At 38.1% G+C, this 11,945-nt stretch overlaps 4 non-coding genes across 4 annotated transcripts; all 4 read right to left on the reverse strand.

Annotated features, from left to right (window-relative positions):
• Positions 1-464: 464 nt before the first annotated feature.
• Positions 465-567, reverse strand: LOC143628019 (small nucleolar RNA snoR97). The gene has a single exon (XR_013152685.1). It is a non-coding gene; the product is annotated as a small nucleolar RNA snoR97 (small nucleolar RNA).
• Positions 568-713: 146 nt separating this feature from the next.
• LOC143628018 (small nucleolar RNA Z223) lies at positions 714-805 on the reverse strand. The gene has a single exon (XR_013152684.1). It is a non-coding gene; the product is annotated as a small nucleolar RNA Z223 (small nucleolar RNA).
• Positions 806-835: 30 nt separating this feature from the next.
• LOC143628020 (small nucleolar RNA U36a) lies at positions 836-924 on the reverse strand. The gene has a single exon (XR_013152686.1). It is a non-coding gene; the product is annotated as a small nucleolar RNA U36a (small nucleolar RNA).
• A 198-nt stretch (positions 925-1,122) lies between these two features.
• Positions 1,123-1,286, reverse strand: LOC143628021 (small nucleolar RNA snoR134). Its single transcript, XR_013152687.1, has one exon. It is a non-coding gene; the product is annotated as a small nucleolar RNA snoR134 (small nucleolar RNA).
• Positions 1,287-11,945: the final 10,659 nt, after the last annotated feature.

The following is an 11,945-nucleotide window of genomic DNA, read 5'->3' on the forward strand; positions in this document are numbered from 1 at the left end:
AAAGACAAAATTTAATAAAGATGAATGATTGCATCTTTAAGAGTAAATTTGAAAATTAATTAATAAAGTTTGAAAGTGAACATTTATAACAGAACAAACTAAAAAGAAAATGTAGACATTTTCAAACGGACGGAGTAACATACTTGAAGATTGGATTAGAAGCTTGAAGATTTAGTCATTAGAAGCTAACCCCCATCAATGGGTCACAAATCTGGACCCTTAGTCGAAATGTGACAAAAACACTCTTGAAACTCGCCAACTCGAGTCGATAGTTCAAACATAATTTTATCCTTTTTTTAATAGGAACAAGTTTAATAATTTTTCTGTATAGCGACTAAACTTTCAAATTTTACAAGTTAAATGCATATCATTTACCAACTAGGTTATAACCGTCGACTTTATAAGCTTATATTAAAAAAAAGAAAAGAAAAATACGATACTAGACACCATTAAGATGAAAAATAGAATTTAGTGCTGTTATTTAACTCCAGTCTCGTGAAATTTACGAAAGAAGAAGCTGATGACAACACATACTTTGTGAGTTTTAAACTCAACAAAAGAAAATTATTAAGTCAAATCCATTATTATCAAGTGAAATACAGCTTCAACCAAGTGGTTCTCCCTGTAAAACAGGGTCTTGGATCCACGTACCTCATACGTTCGGATTATATCATCATCGGATGTAATAAAATTAAAACAATTAAAATTCAATAAGTAAGCTCAGAGTATAAAACAGCTCTATCAATCATGAATTCTCAGAAGCAGAACTGGCTTAAAGCTGTGAATTTAATCATCACTGCTTAGTAATAAAAAATAACAAAAATAATCAGAGAATCGGCTCATATTAAGAAATTCAACCATTTTATATCCTTTACTTCACTGATGACTCTCAGAAGCGCGGATAAAACATTCAAATCATTGCCGATGAAAATACTAAAAATTAAATATAGCGGATGATTTTAGAGGAAAACAAATGTTAAATAAATAAACCTCCACGTTAACACCGCCTAGCTGGTTAACTATTTGCCTCCATGACTAGACCTCTTTCCAGTGAAAATAAGTTAGGAAAAACGCTTAAGGTGAGGTAAGGCAAATGATAACTAATAAAAATAAAAACAAAAGATTTGTAGGCGTCAATTTGACACAGAAACGGCCATAGAAATAGGTACAAAAGACTGAACTGCAACACTCGACGACAGAAGAAGATCTTATATAGCACGAGCATTGGGGCTTACTTCTTCATACGACCATTGTTGTTTCGGAGAAGCCCGGGGTGCTACGTGCAGATTCATAAAATCAAATTTGTAGGTTTTGGTGGATGTGTGCGGCTGTGATTGTGATGTCAACACCCAAGCAGGTGATTTGATTAAATAGGCAATTTGGGGGAAATTTGGAACCCTAAAAAGTACCTATTTTGTTGCTGTTTTTTGGGTTTTAGGATCGGATGGGCCGGCCTATTCGCTTCAGTTTAAAAAATGACAGATCAAGTCCCTTCACTTATTAGTAACCGGAAAGTAGCAGTGCACAAACCGGGTTTCTCAAATACCTAGTTTCATGTATAGAATCGTGTTTGGGCATGGCCAGATCTTGCAAAATCGAGTATTGGTAATACCCGGATCGGGTTCAGGTTCGGGTCCAGATATTGTCTCTAAAAACCATACCCTATGAATCGGGTCGGGTATAAAAACGAGTATTCTAAAAATCGAGTATTTGAATACCTAATTTCCGAGTATTAAAAAAACCCTATAATCGGGTTTTTTTTGGCTTTTTATCATGTGTAGATTGTATTTTTTTTAAGGGGGGTGCACTTTTTAGGTGCATTTTTTCGGGTATTTTTTTGATAATTGCACGCTCCGTGTATGGAACCGGTTTCGGTTTTTGGGTATTACCATGTACAAATCAGGTTTAGTTCCGAGTACGAGTTTTGGTACTTAAATGAATACCCTATACGTACTATATGTGTAGGGTCAGGTACAGGTTCGAGTATAAAAAACTTGGGTATAAACAAACCCGGTTCTGGGTTCGGGTTTTTTTTCACATCTACCGGAAAGTAATATGTGTATAAAGAAATTGGAATTGATGTTATCGGTCTCGAGTCCGAGTCTCGTGGAAGACATTGGTGTATAGTTATTATTAGAAGTAAATTAGATTGTTTGTCGTTCAACAAGAAAGGACACAAAAATAGCCTTGTTTCGTGCTATCCAAATAGTAACATAAGAACCAAGATAAGTTATATAACTATATATAGGCAGTATTATTGTTATGTATCATGAACCTTTCTTTTCATTGATACTAACGTGAGGTCGAAGACTTACTCAAAAATAAACCGATTACAACTATTAGATAGCGGTAAGCGGGTATCGAACACATGGAGTTTGTGGAAAATGTGTTACGAATTAGCTTTATAATTAAACTATATTAAACTAAATGCGAAAAGTAAATTCAATGATTCGGTTGTTTGATTTGAATAACAAAAAGAACTAAAGCAATGAACGAGTTTTAATCAATATGCGAAAATATGCCTTCCCTCGGTTTTAGGTTTCCATGAATGTTACGGTTAATGTTTAACTGAGATGAATAATAGATAAAGTTCGTGTTTATGTAAACGATTGCGATAATTGAAGATCAAGTACTTGGATTATACAACGCAAGGTAATCACTCAAAAACCAATTAGTTTATCCAACCCTAAATCCCTCCCGATAAATCTCGATTACTTAAAGCACCAAGAACTGACGGTTTAGAACACAAAATCGATAAACTAACAATCTATCAACCAATACACAAACACCATAATAACGAAATCAATAAGATCAAATATTATCTCAGAAATTGTCTAAACAATCAACCAAACAAACATAGCAAACCTTACAATCCGAGGGAAAACACGAAGGAGTTTAGCCGAGCATGATTCGGTTTGTCATTCCTTCAATTACAATTGTCATAAGAATTAAAAACAAGCGTCTAATGATTACCACACTCACAATTGATCAATTATCTCCAAAAATCGCCCTTGGGTCGTCTTTAGATGAAAAGATATGATAATCATGTGAAAGGCCGTCCAAAAATACAAGTTAAACTGGCAGTTACGATTTCAGCGTTGCGCCCACCGTAAGCTACGGTGGCCACCGTGGCTTACGGTGGCTTTAAAAAAACTGACCGTGGGTAACAACTGCCTTACGGCAGTTGTTTGTTTTCTGGATCCACCGTAGCTTACGGTGGCTACCGTAAGCTACGGTGGCTTTCACCACAAACTCTTTTTCTTGTTTTTGCCATAACTTCCTCGTTCTAAGTCCGTTTTCGCCCACGCTCTCGTAATTCCATCTTCTATCTTCTCATACCTGCCATTATACGAGTAAACGTAGTTATATAATTCAACAAGATAAACCGAATAAACGCATGATTATTACCGAACTTAAACCACTTAAGGGTTGTCCCATGGACCACCCGTCACATTTCCACACTTACACGTTGCTTGCCCTCAAGCAACATCTCAACACAAACCTTCTATTACATTCAACTTGTATCCACCAATCTTACCACAAATCCAGTTCAGTTAAGGTCCTAAGTCATAACTTATTCCCTTATTTTTATCAGGTGCACTAGTTCACTTGATGTTCCATTTAAACCGAAGATTTCTAACCAAACCTAACATGCTTTCGGTTTTTACCTATAAATAACACACATTTACACATTAACTTTTCCTTGGTGATCATCCATACAATTAACATTTAATCAATTCTCCTCGCATACGCTTGTACAATCATCAAATCTCCACCTATGTAAATGCATTTGACATGAATACAAATCAAGAGGTCTTAAAACGGGTTGTAATGTGGCCAAGTGTAAGGGTATGGAAGGGAATATTGAAAGTAGCTCAAGCGGCCCGATCTGACTTATTACAAATAAACTACGCAAACAATAAAATAAACAACTATAAACATCACTAACTTTTTTTTCACTTAATAAATAATACTTTGAACTATGCATACATAAACATTGCAACTCTAATACAAACTTTTTTTTCCAATGAACTAATATAATACTTGAACATTACATACCAGCATGATAAACATAATGCTTCACATATCTAACTGATAAATACTAAAACAATTACATAGAAACCTATTAAGTCGGATAGTTTCGCAATATAACGACGGGGTTGATTAAATAAAAGAATAGGCCCAATAAGGTTTTCTAAAGGAACCAACCCCCCGCCCCTCACATAACCTCCTCATATGTATAATGTATGAAGCCCCAACCCCCCAGTACCCACACTCTCGCTCATCCAAACGAGGCTTAACCTAAGTGCCTCTATCACTTTTGCACTCATGCCAAGCTAAGATCTCGAAATGCACTAATTGTACAAATTCTATCGGAGAATATCAACCATTTCACCAATCCTTGCTTTCTGAATTTTCAAGTGTAAACGAACATGTTATTCAAGTTATTACACCGAAAGCATGCTAACATTGATTAGAAAACTACATAATCTCCTTTAAAAAAAACTAGGCACATGTTATTTAGGGAATTGTGACCATGAAAAGGGACCAAAACTTTACCCCGCCATCTTACCACTTTCCGATTCTTTTAAACACATTTTTTTTTAAATTTTTCTGTTTTTCTGATTTTTTAATTTTTTTCTTATTTTTGATTTTTTTTATTTTAATTTTTTCAAAACAAACAAAATTTTTCTCATCCCCACACTTGGGATACATTGTCCCCAAATGTACGGTTTTTGAGAGACAAAAGAAACAAACTACTTCAAAAACACAACCCTCTTTTCAACACAACCCTTTAATACTTAATCAAAAGTATTTTGTCCACCACCCATCCACCCAAACAAATAAAAACACAAAAGATAACTTATACAATAATATACAAAATGATGTTCACCTGGTAACACGAGATTCCATCAGAAGTAGGGCGATCGGGCCGGCCCGAAAATGGACGTCATCACATCGTTGAACTCACCAAATCCAAATGCATCTTGATCATCACCACCTTGCTCACCTCCTTGTTGTCGGTAGGTGCTTTGACTTGAACCTTGATTGGGATCCACCCACATAGAATGATGCAATGGTGGTGTAGGGTATGACACACTACCATCATACGGTGGCAAAGTGGTGTAATCCACATATGGCGGGTCAGCCACAACCGGCTGTCCCGCATGCCACGCGTCATGCATCCGTTGCTGACGATCATCAAGGTATCGGTTGTTCATGTCATTCTCAAAGGCATATGCATGGTTGCGGTTCCACTGCTCTTTTCGATCATAATTCTGCTTTAATGCTCTTTCCATGACCGCACCCATGAAGGTTTGTTGATCAAAAATGGTTTGGGAATATTCGGGCCAATTCCCAAACGTGGGCTGTCTTTGTCTTTCTACCACCTCTTGCATCATTCCTTGATAAGCCCAATTTGAATCATACGGCCTTTGTGCATAATCAAATGCACTTCCCACATAACCCGACTGCATACCCGGTTGCCTTCCATCCCAACTCGGTCCCGCTTGATCCGTTTCCATGTGAGCTACATTTGGATCATCTTGATACGCCTCATCACCACTTACCTCATCTTCACTTTCCGGGTCATCCGCTTCACCCGCATTCAATGGTCTTGAATCTTCCTTCAACACTCTCCATCTTCTCGCATCACTCTTCAATTTATGGTACCGTTCGGATTGTGAATATACCCACCCGGACCCCAAATGTGCAATATCAAAAGGTTTGAACTTTTTGTAAGACCCTTTATCACCTACACCAATTGCCCCGTACTTCTTTAACAATGCAGTGATCAATCGACAGTGAGGTATGATTTTTCTATCCACATTATTTCGGCTTATCCATATGTTACTCATTACTAAGAAACGTATGAAATAAGCGGTGATCCATGAAACATTGTGTATAATATTGGAACTTTGGGATATCTTACCTCGACCCTATCATCCCGACGCGGGATGATGTTATTGATGCTTATTGTTAACATCAATTTTGCTTTCATTCTCAGATTTTTCGGTACAACTTCCCAACGTATGTCCCGGGTAAAAACAAATCATCTAACATGGTGTTCCACATCGGGTGCTTCTCGGGGGCCAAATACAAATCATCCAAATCCGGGCACCTATACTGGTTTTGCGGTTTACTATCAAACTTTTCCACCCGTATCAAACTATCAAATGACATTTCCACTTGAACCCCATTCACAGTACCAATCAACCTGTCCTTTGATGGATGGTTACATGTAACCCGTCGTAAAGTAGCCATCCATTCTTGAATCTCTACATCAAATAAGTTAGTTGATTAGTTGTCCCAACACTTTAAAGCTGCTTCCCAACCCAATGCTCTGAATTTATCGGTAACCCCAAATGGCCCAAAATCCTCTTCTCTAACTTCTTTTTCACAAATAAACGCATCAGTTCGCTACCTCAACGAGTTCATTTGCTCATGAAATAGTGTTGCTTGCCATTCCTGAGGTTGATCAGCCAAAGACCCTGACTTCCAAATTGGCTTTTCACCAATTTGATCTTCTTCCTCTTCATCCATATCTGCTTGAAGAACTAACCTTCTTCTTTTTGGTTGATCAGCAAGGTTGCTCGAGGACCCAACCGGTTCTTTCCCTTTTCGACCCATTCTTGATATTGTAGAAGATGAAGATGAACAAAACTTCAAAATACACCAAAACCCACAAAATTTTGGATTTGATTATCCAAAATAGACCAGCAAAACGATAGATTCTCTCAAATACAATGGTATAATTGAAACCCTTGTGAAATTCTAGCCAATTTAGACCCAAAAGTCAATTGATTTGGTTATGAAATAAGAAAGTTATGATGATATGATGTAAGAGTTAGGGTTTTGAAGGTTTGGAGATGATGAAGATGATGTTGGTGGAATGAATGGTGAAAGAGATAGGAATCTCATGTGTGGTGTAGGTTAAATGTGAAAGTAAAAATATATATATATTGTTTTTAGATAAACCCGGTTCCCGTCGCCCAGCTCCAGGGTCCACCGTAGGCTACGGTGGACACCGTAGCTTACGGTGGACACCGTAGCTTACTATGGCTCTAGTTCACAATAACCCTGTCGTAAGGCAGTTCCTAGCCAGCGTTGGGTTTTAACTCCCCACCGTAGCTTACGGTAGGTACCGTAGGCTACGGTGGAACCTGCAAGTTTTCAAAAAAAAAATTCTTTTTTTTAATAAACATACTAAGAGGAACGAAAAATAACCAAAAATGATTAACAACTTATTTACCAAAAATTAAAATTCAAAATTACCCTACCCTCCATGAAAAACCCGAGTTGTCCCCAACACGGTAAAGAAAATCATAAAGACTTCCCCACACTTGACTTGGACAAACTCCAAAATGAGGAAGGTAATTTTTAAAACCAATTTTGAATAAAAACTAGATTAACCTATACTAAAATATACAACATACCTTGGCCTCTCAATTTGTTTCCTCGTCTGGTGAGTTTAACAAATAACTCACCTTATCCACATCAAGCACATTGATGTCTTTTCCTTCCAAGTAAGGTTTAAGTCTTTGATCGTTCACCACTTGTTTCATTTGGTCTTGAATATCTTCTATCTCCACATCACCAAACTGACCCACTCTTGTGATGATATATGAACCCATCCACTTACTTTTTAGTTTACCCGGAAACAACTTTAATCTTGAATTGTACAATCACACCTTTTGACCCACTTCAAAAGTCCTTTTTTTCAACTTCGCATCATGGACTTTTTTTAGTTTGTCTTTGTATGCGGAAGCACATTCATACGCTTCATCCCGGATTTCCTCAATCTCATTCAATTTCAACTTCTTCAATTCACCCGCTTCCTTATAATCCACATTCACATTCTTGATTGCCCAAAACGCCCTATGTGCCAACTCCATTGGTAAATGACACCCTTTACCATAAACTAACCGATAAGGAGTTGTGCCAATAGGAGTTTTGTAGGCGGTCTGATATGCCCACAACGCATCATTTAACTTAGAAGACCAATCCTTCCTATCGACCCACACCGTCTTCATCAAGATTTCTTTAATTTGGTGATTGGACACTTCAACTTGTCCACTTGTTTGTGGATGATAAGGAGTAGCAATGCGGTGATTCACATTGTACCTTTTTAAAAGTTTCCCAAAGTTGAAATTCTTGAAATGTGACCCACCATCACTAATAATAACCCGTGGGATACCAAACTGAGCAAAGATGTTTGATTGAACGAATTTGCAAACTACCGAATGGTCATTGGTTCTTGTTGCTACCGCTTCTACCCACTTGGAAACATAATCGACCGCAACCAAGATATATAAAAATCCATTTGAGTTTGGAAACGGGCCCATAAAGTCAATTACCCGTACATCAAAAATCTCTAACACCAAAATTGGTTGCAATGGCATTTTATCTCGTTTTGAGATACTACCCAACTTTTGGCAATTCAAACAATGTCTGGCATACTCACTTGCATCTTTAAAAATTGTGGGCCAATAAAACCCACATTAAGCACCCGGTAACCCGTCTTTTGACCTCTAAAAGGACCTCCACACGCCGATGCATGTGCATGAGTCAAAACCTCCCACACCTCGGAATCGGGAATGCATCTCCTTATCACTTGATCCGAACCAATCTTGAACAAATCCGGTTCATCCCAAATATATAGTTTCATTTGGGCCATGAACCGTTGTCTTCTTTTCTTCACCCAATGACTTGGAATAGACCCCGTTGCTAAATAGTTCACAAAGTGGGCATACCACGGTGTAGTTGACAAGGCTAACAATTGTTCATCGGGAAACCGTTCGTTTATTTCCATCGGGTCATCGACACCCTCCAATGGAATTCGGGATAGGTGATCCACCACAACATTTTCACACCCTTTTTTATCCCGAACCTCTAAATCAAACTCTTGCAAAAGCAATACCCATTGAATTAACCGTGCTTTTGCATCATTCTTCTCCATCAAATATCGAACCGCACTATGGTCCGAATAAACAATCACCTTACTCCCCCAAATATACGAGCGAAACTTATCCAAAGCATACACCACCGCAAGAAATTCTTTTTCGGTGGTTGTATAATTAAGTTGCGCTTCGGATAAAGTTTAACCCGCGTAATAAATTACCAGCGGCTTTTTATCGATTCATTGACCCAAAACCGCTCCAATAGTCGTATCACTAGCATCGCACATAATCTCAAACGGCTTTGACCAATCCGGTGGTTGTAGAATGAGAGCTTTCACCAACTGTTCCTTCAAAACATTAAGTACTTGCAAACACTCATTAGTAAAATCAAAAGGAGCATCTTTTAACAACAAATTACATAAAGGTTTTGTGATCACACTAAAGCTTTTAATAAATCTTCTATAAAAACCCGCATGCCCCAAAAATGACCTTACCCCTTTAGTGTTTTAAGTGGAGGTAAAGATGATATTACCCGGACCTTTGCCTTATCCACTTCCATTCCCCTTTTCAAAATCACGTGACCCAACACGATACCCTCTTGCACCATGAAGTGACTTTTCTCCCAACTTAGAACTAAATTTGTCTCAACACATCTTTTTAAAACTTTTTATAATTCATTGAGACAAGTTTCATAAGTTGGACCAAAAATGGAAAAGTCATCCATAAATACCTCAAGTGACTCCCCGACCATATCCGAAAAAAATACTCATCATACAACGTTGGAATGTGGCCGGGGCATTACACAATCCGAATGACATTCGCCGAAAAGCAAAAGTTCCATACGGACAGGTGAAGGTGGTCTTGTGTTGGTCATCCGGGTGGATAGCAATTTGATTATAACCCGAGTACCCATCCAAAAAACAGTAATACTTTTGACCCGATAATTTTTCAATAATATGGTCAATAAAAGGTAATGGAAAATGATCTTTAGATGTAGCGGCATTTAATTTACGATAATCAATGCAAACTCGTCACCTAGTGACCGGTCGGGTGGCATTTGTTCACCGCTTTCATCTTTAATTACCTGTATACCTGCTTTTTTCGGTACCACCTGTCTAGGACTTACCCATGCGCTATCCGAGATGGGATAGATGATTCCCGCATCCAACCACTTTATTTCCACTTTCTTCACAACTTCTCTCAAATTGGGATTCAACCTTCTTTGAGTATATCGGGTTGGTTTTGCCTCCTCATTGGTGATGATTTTGTGCATAACTATAGATGGACTAATGCCTTTTTAATCGGAAATTGTCCAACCTATGGCCGCTTTATTCGTCTTCAACACCTTCAACAATTCTTGTTCTTGGGCCTCTTCCAAATTAGATGCAATAATGACCGGTAATGTGTCATTATTCCCCAAAAACGCATACTTCAAGTGGCTAGGCAAATCTTTCAATTCCAATTTCGATGGGCTTTCCAATGAAGGTTTTGTACCCGAATCGATCACAGCTGGCAGACTTTCAATTTGATGAGTCCATGGTGGTCGTCCCTCTTTACTGCCAACACATCTTGTTTTTTCTCTTCCATCCTCAATGCACAAAGATGTATCCGTTCAGAAAAATCACAAACACATGCTTCCAAAGCATCTTCCTCATAATCATGCGGTTCACACATGTCAACAATATCTGCCATGAAACACTCATCACCACATAAAGCATTAGATCCGTTGGTGAACACATTTAATCGCATTTTCCTATTTTCAAAAGCCATATCAACTGTGCCCGATCGACAGTCAATAATAGCATGAGCGGTGTTTAAAAACGGTCTACCCAATATAAAATTTTGTTGTTGGGTCGAATCAATCGATGAGTAGTCTAAGACCAAAAAGTCAACCGGATTGTAAAATACTTCAACTTTTACTATCACATCCCGCACAATTTCTCGGGGAAGTTTATGGGACAAATCGGCTAACACAACCGTTGTCTCAACTCGTTTTAAAGGACCAAAATCATATTGGTCGTATAACCCCCCCCCCCCCCCGAAGAATACTTACTCCGGCCCCAAGATCTAGTAACGCCTTAGACATTTGATATTCGCCTACTTGAATGTTAATTAAGGGCGTTCCCGGATCTTGAAGCTTAGGAAGAAGATCTCCTTTTAAAACCGCACTTACCCGCTCAGTTAAATCCACTCGTAGAGGCACTTTTTATTGCCTCTTTTGAGTGCATAATTCTTTTAAAAACTTAGCATACGTGAGCACTTGTTTAATTGCCTCAAGTAAAGGTAAATTTACCTTTACTTGCTTAAAAACTTCCCACATCTCTTCTTTTTTATAACCCTTCTTGAAATGATGTTTTTCTTACCCAGGTCGAGTAAAGCCAAGGGAAACGGGACCGCATTTGGTTCCACTTCCTTATTTTTATCGTTTAAATTTGAAGTTTGAGCCGGATTTTGTAACGGTTTTTCAAATGTGACATGTTTAGTGGGTTTATTTGTTACAATTTCATCATCATTTCATTACCCGTAATATCCTCAACTTCCCCATCAACCACACCCGGTGATAAATCCTTTTTATATTCTTTACCACTTCTTAAAACACTAACGTGGTTAATATGAACATTACGAGAAGAGTTATGAGAAGGATTTACCTTTGTGTCGCTTGGCAATTGACCCTTATTCTTCTTCAAGTCGGACACTTCAGTTGCGAGTTGACCCATTTGTGTGGTCAAAGATTGGATAGCTTTATCTCTAACTTCATCCTTTTGCATGCGAATTTCATAGAGTTGATTTCTTCGTTGCATGTCTTGTTGCATCACTTTTAGCATCTCCATCACTTCATTTCCACTCGATGAACTTTGACCTGTTGACCCGCTTTGACCGCCACCCCCTTGACCTTGAAACCCTTGACTATTCCCACCATGAAAATTACCTTGATTATTATATTGTTGGCGAGGAACATAATTGCCTTGATTTCCTTGAAAATTCAGATTAGATTGAGTGGTCGGGTTTTCATATCGAAAATTTGGGTGATTTCTTAACCCGGGG

The sequence above is a fragment of the Bidens hawaiensis genome, unplaced genomic scaffold (genome assembly GCF_021521415.1).
Source record: "Bidens hawaiensis isolate Kalapana, Puna unplaced genomic scaffold, B.hawaiensis_p1.1 tig00004773_1, whole genome shotgun sequence".
Classification (NCBI taxonomy): domain Eukaryota; kingdom Viridiplantae; phylum Streptophyta; class Magnoliopsida; order Asterales; family Asteraceae; genus Bidens; species Bidens hawaiensis.